This window comes from Lynx canadensis, chromosome B1 (assembly GCF_007474595.2).
Source record: "Lynx canadensis isolate LIC74 chromosome B1, mLynCan4.pri.v2, whole genome shotgun sequence".
Classification (NCBI taxonomy): Eukaryota; Metazoa; Chordata; class Mammalia; order Carnivora; family Felidae; genus Lynx; species Lynx canadensis.
Genome location: NC_044306.2, coordinates 112,720,643 through 112,726,165, shown reverse-complemented (window position 1 = coordinate 112,726,165; position 5,523 = coordinate 112,720,643). Strand labels below are relative to the sequence as shown.

The following is a 5,523-nucleotide window of genomic DNA, read 5'->3' as shown; positions in this document are numbered from 1 at the left end:
GATGACTTCACAGAGAAGGTGTCATTTGTATAAAGACCTGAAGGGTATGAGAGAGGTCACGTGGGGCTCATGGCTAAGAGTGCACTAGCTTACAGATAATCACTCTTTCTTGGTAAATAGAACAATTACCAGGCATATTTTCACCCAGCATTCAAAACATAGTTACCATTTTAAAATTCACTGATGAGTGTGGCCAGAGTACCAGATTCTTCTATGTAGTTAAAAAAAAATGATTCAAATTGAACAATCTTAAATAGCTTGGGACTCTAAAAATATTTGTAAACATATTTTGTGCTTGATTTTGGAAAAACACGAGTGTGTCTTTGTCTTCCAGGTAATGATGGAAAATCTATAGCTATCAGTCATCAAGAAAATGCACTTGTATCCTTGTATGAAAGAATAGAAAGAACAAGAAAGAAGAATGTCTCTTGGTGCTTATTCAATTGTGTATAAGTGCTACAGGCCTGAGGGGTTACATTGTCATTGTGTGTTCTACTTTCTATAGATATGTCTTAAACCAAGCTTTGTTTTGTGGGTGAGATAAAATAATGCTCATATTGGCCTGGGGATGTGGACATCTTGCTTACTGACTTGCTATTTCATTGCAAATATCCTTAAGAGAGTTTACACTTTAATTATTTTGTTATTCATTTATATTTCAATGTAAACCTATTTTCCAGATAATCGCTGCGGAAAAGAATCTGCTAAGGAGGAGAAGAGAACAGGCATGGAGTCAGTAAGTTCCTAGACCAAAAAAGGAAGGTAAGGGATAAACGGAAAGAAGAATACCTACAGAAGGAGGAGGTGGATGTTACTAAAGACAACATTTATCTCTTCACAGCTCTAGAACAAGGGCTTCTAGGACAAAATCTAGCCAGCAGACTTCGTCATAGAAAAGAGGGGAAAAGGCATAGTACAAAGTTAAAGTCATATGAGAATGAAAAGGTCCAGGAGAGAAGAGGGAGCCTTTGCCTGGGTTCAAACACAGTACCAGCAGAGCCTGAAGTATTCCCAGGCTAGCAGGTCACAGTAGCAAATGGCTTCAGACTGGTGAAGACAATCCCAAACTTATGAACATTGTTTAAGTGGTCAGCAAGCTTCTATTTTCTTATAAGAAAAAAAAAGGTTAATAATGACTAGTTAGGTTCCTAACACAGCTGAACTACAATAGTCCTGAGCCCCAAACTCTGAGGCCTCTGTACCATAATCATTTATGAACCTGAGTTTCCATAAGCCCAGAACTCCATTGAACCCTCCATAGTTTTCCCTGTCTTTAAGCCTCGACTCTTTAACTTAGAGGCTTGAGGCTTTTTGAGAAAGAGGACTGCACAGAGCTGATGGCTGCTAGGAAAATCCCAAAGGAAAGCCGACTGGGAAGACCGGGTAATAGTCTCTGGCATGGTTCTTTGGAGGTGGAAATATGGTGGTGGGTGGGAAGTCTGGGTGCTAGGATCATCAGCAGCAGCTCTCACAGAGGTTGGCTAGTGAGAATCATTTCACATGGGTGGAATGACAATAATACTATATATTGGATAGCAACCAATCCAATGTACTTAGGACAGAAATGGCCCTTGACTCCTGTACTGGCACCACGATCCCTTTCATTGTCCCATGGGACAGGGTGAAAGAGTTATCAGTCCACTGGAATGGAATTAAAAATGCAATGTTGGGATTTTTAATAATTCACTTAAAAATTATTTGTTCTCATGAAAGAGTTAAACCCTCCCTCACTTGAAGAAGGAGAGAACATTGTCACTGAACCATATAATCATAGGCAATAGACATTTAGATGAGATAACCACCAAGCTTCAACCCAAACACAGTATGTTTGGCCTAGTGGAAGTCATGTAATTTAGTAGTACCTTTCACAAAGACAAAAGAAAGGCACCACATCATCACCTCAATTGATTCAATGTGTAAATAAATAAAGATTATTAATATATTAGAAATAGAAAGCAAAGCAACTTCATGAATATAAAAATATCAATTGCATTTTGTATATTCTAAAGTGCATTTTACAATTGTTTGTATCTCAGGTATGATTAGATGAATCATTTTACTTGGTGACCTACTATTCTCAGTCCTTTTAAACTAAGAGACAAAGGACAAAAGTGGTCATTATTACTATTAATGATTTAACTTCTTCTGAAATATCTGGACAGGAAAATAACACAATAACAGATATAAAAGCTATCACTACCAGGAAGAAGAAAAATCCATCATTAACAGAATCTATGATTGTATTTCTAGAAGATTCAAGAGGATCAGCTGATTAACTATTAGAGTTAGTAAGGACATCCATTAATAGGCAGGATATAAAATAAATATGTAATATTAATCACCAATTACAGCTTTATTAGTTGCTCTCTAAGCAAAGAAATGATGCTCCTAGAGAGATATAAAAATATATATAGAAATATAAAATATATAGAGAAATATAAAAAGATAGTTTTGACCATAGTTTTAAAAATTATTTATGTTAAAACACCACAAGCATAATAAAAGGACAAAAAGATAATTTTCAAAAACATTAGCAATATATATGTCAGACTGGGAAATAGAATTCTTAAACACAAAGAACTCTTATAATTGAGAATAATGGTCTCTATTGGAAAATGGCAAAAATGTAAACAGATAAAACACAAAAATATGACCAGCACTACTTTGTGAAAAAGAGAAAGCTCCTCATTAATCTTAAAAGTAACTAGAGGGTACTAGTTCTGTGTTAGCTATCTACTCTTGTGAAATAAAATCCCCCCAAACTTAGTGGCTTAAACAACAAAACATTTATTACTTTATGTGTTCTGTGGGTGAGGAATCCAAGTATGGGGGCTCCGTTAGCTCAGAATCTCTTATGAGGTTGCAATGGAGGTGTCAGTTGAAAGGACAGGAGTCATCTTATAATTCACATAGGGGGATATCTGATCTTAATATCACTCACGTGGTTGTCGGCAGACCTCTGGTTCTCGCTGGTTATTGGCCAGAGATATTAGTTCCGTGCCATATGCATCTTTTCATAAGATGGCTCACAATTGGCAGCATTCAGCAGAACAAGAAATCTGAGAGAGGGAGAGGGAGGGGGCACAGAATGGGGAGGAGGAGGAAGCGCATGGGAACCTAAGATGCAGCTATCTTCTTTCTATAACCTAATTTTGGAAGTGATATCTCATTGCTTCTTTTTTTTAGATTTTATGTATGTATGTATGTATGTATGTATGTATCTATTTATTTATATCTATCTATTGATCTATTGATCTATTTTTTTAGAGACAGATAGAGTGAGCAGGGGAGAAGCAGAGAAAGGAAGAGAGAGAGAGAGAGAGAGAGAGAGAGAGAGAGAGAGATACAGAGAATCCCAAGCAGGCTCCACACTGTCAGTGCAGAGCCTGACGTGGGGCTCAAACCCACCAACCATGAGATCATGACCTGGGCCAAAATCAAGAGTTGGATGCTTAATCAACTGGGCCATCCAGGAGCCCTTCTCATTACTTCTTTAATATTCTTTTGAATAGAAGTAAGTCAGGAATCTAGCCCAACTCAAGGGGAAGGAATCACACAAAGGATACTCGAGGGCTGGGATCACTGGGGGCTATTTTAGAATCTAAGCATTTACATCCCCTGTTAAACAACAAAGATGAAAACTAAACACTTAAAAAAATCAACTGGTAAAAAATCTGGTGTTGTAAACGTTGAGGAGAAATACAGTATGGTAAGAGTTATACATTGATATAAACTTTCAAGAGAATATTTATCTAAGAAAAAATAAAATGTTCATACTCTTGAGCCCATAATTACATTTGTAAAAATTTACCATAAAGGTAAAAGAAGAGACACACACACAGCCTTGTGCAAAGGAATGTTCATCAGAGCCTGATTTATAATAACAAAAATAGTAAACTAACTTTTACAAATACAGGAAATACAAAATGATTTATAGTGCAATCTGGATGACAGAATTTTTTAATCATTTTATTATGTTTCCAAAGTATATTTCACATTAGAAAAGGAATTAGCCTTAGAAAGAGAATGTTTTTAAACAAATATGCAAGCTTTGGTGTAGTATGATGATTTTGATTTTAAATATATATATATATATACATATATATATATACACATATATACATATAGGGAGAGAGAGAGAGAGAAAAGAGAGAGATAGAGACAGAGACAGAGAAAGAGATACAGAGATATAAATAAAATTATTTTCACCATGTATCTTTGGTAAGAAGATTAGAAGATTGAAGAGTGAAACTTTTAAATATAGTGTTGGTTTGTAAAAATGTCTATGTGTACAAAAAGGAATTTTCCCAACATTTTCTTCTGCTCCTTCGTTTTCTCCTGCCAATGCAAAGTGGAGGGTTATGATTTAATGTAAAGACATGATTAGCTATGTTGGCAACAGTATGTCCAGTCGTTCTAATTGGTGGTATGCCACATGATGGACAGAACCAAAACTATGGTGTACCACAGAACTGGGAGCAGTTTCCATACCTCTAGGCCCGGTATTAGTCTTGGCTAAAATACTATATGACGATACCAAATGCTGTACTTTAAAAGTAATTTTATGTTGGCATACATTTAACATCACTTAATGCTTTTTAGCTAACGTTACTGTTTTAGTTATGCTTCTAATATAAAGTCTAGTATAAATCTGCTTTTAAAAGTCAAATCTCACCACCTTCCCCAGTTAGTATTTTCCAAACCACCATAGTATGTTTGAAATTAGAGTAGGTAAGCATTTGAAACAAAGAAACCAATCAGGAATGTGCTATTTTTTATTTTTATGGCTTTAGGTGTCCACTTAGAGATTTTACCTGTAATTGAATATAGGCCATTACGTCATCTCGTGGAAAATATTTCTTTAACATCAGCCTTTCCTGCTAGACTAGAGAACCATGAGGGCAAGGACATTATTTGTCCTACTCATCTATTTCCAACACCTCCTCTTGGAAGCCTGGAGCTTCTCAGGGACATAATATTTCTTTATCAGTTGAACAAGTGAATGAATAAATGAATGAATGAATAATAAAACTCTAGGTACTTGAGTTCATTTATAGTAATATGTCTGTTTTGTTTCTATCTTTCCAAGACAGGACAACTCAGAATCTACAATAATGGTCTTCTTGTTTTGATAGCATCCACATTTCCAAAGTCCCCTACCTTTCCACCACTCCCCCTACCAAAGTACCAAGAAAGGAAGATAATTGTCTAAATAACAAGCTAAAGAATAGCAAATTCTGGGGCGGGAGGTGGGTCGGGTCCTGATAGTTTTTTTAATCATGTAACACAAAATAACTGATATATCTTCCTTTTTCAGTAATGTAGTTAAGTGGGTTGAGTTTTTGGTCATTAGGTTTCCATGCCCACCAACATAACATAGAAGACAGGACATAACATTGGAGTTGTGTGTGTGTGTGTGTGTGTGTGTGTGTGTGTGTGTTTATTTGAGTGTGGCAGGCAGAATGGTGACCCTCAAAGATGTCCATGGCCTAATTCCTAGAATTTGTGAATATGTCTGCTCTT

The 5,523-nt window shown here is 36.0% G+C and overlaps 1 pseudogene; it reads right to left on the bottom strand.

Moving 5' to 3' along the window:
* Positions 1 to 4,843, bottom strand: part of LOC115513022 — a 12,886-nt pseudogene extending 8,043 nt beyond the window's left edge.
* Between the last annotated feature and the right edge of the window lie 680 nt (positions 4,844 to 5,523).